Source organism: Corylus avellana, chromosome ca8 (genome assembly GCF_901000735.1).
Source record: "Corylus avellana chromosome ca8, CavTom2PMs-1.0".
NCBI lineage: Eukaryota > Viridiplantae > Streptophyta > Magnoliopsida > Fagales > Betulaceae > Corylus > Corylus avellana.
In genome coordinates this window covers 13,712,385-13,712,592 of record NC_081548.1, presented here as the reverse complement: position 1 = coordinate 13,712,592, position 208 = coordinate 13,712,385, and positions in this window count along the sequence as shown.

Here is a 208-nt window from a genome sequence, read left to right as displayed (position 1 = left end):
TGGTTATCAAAATGACTTTTTCAGCTTTATGACAAGTTTGATTTTTCTCTTGGTATATAGAGAAAAAGGATGCCCATTTGGGAAGGTTGGACCTCCAAGCACAAAAACCAGAAGAGAGAGTCTCTAGAGAAGGTTGATTACCTTACTATGTTGATCCAAGAGGGATTGGTTTGGAAGCCATCATTGCTTTTCCCCTCTTGATGGTTGT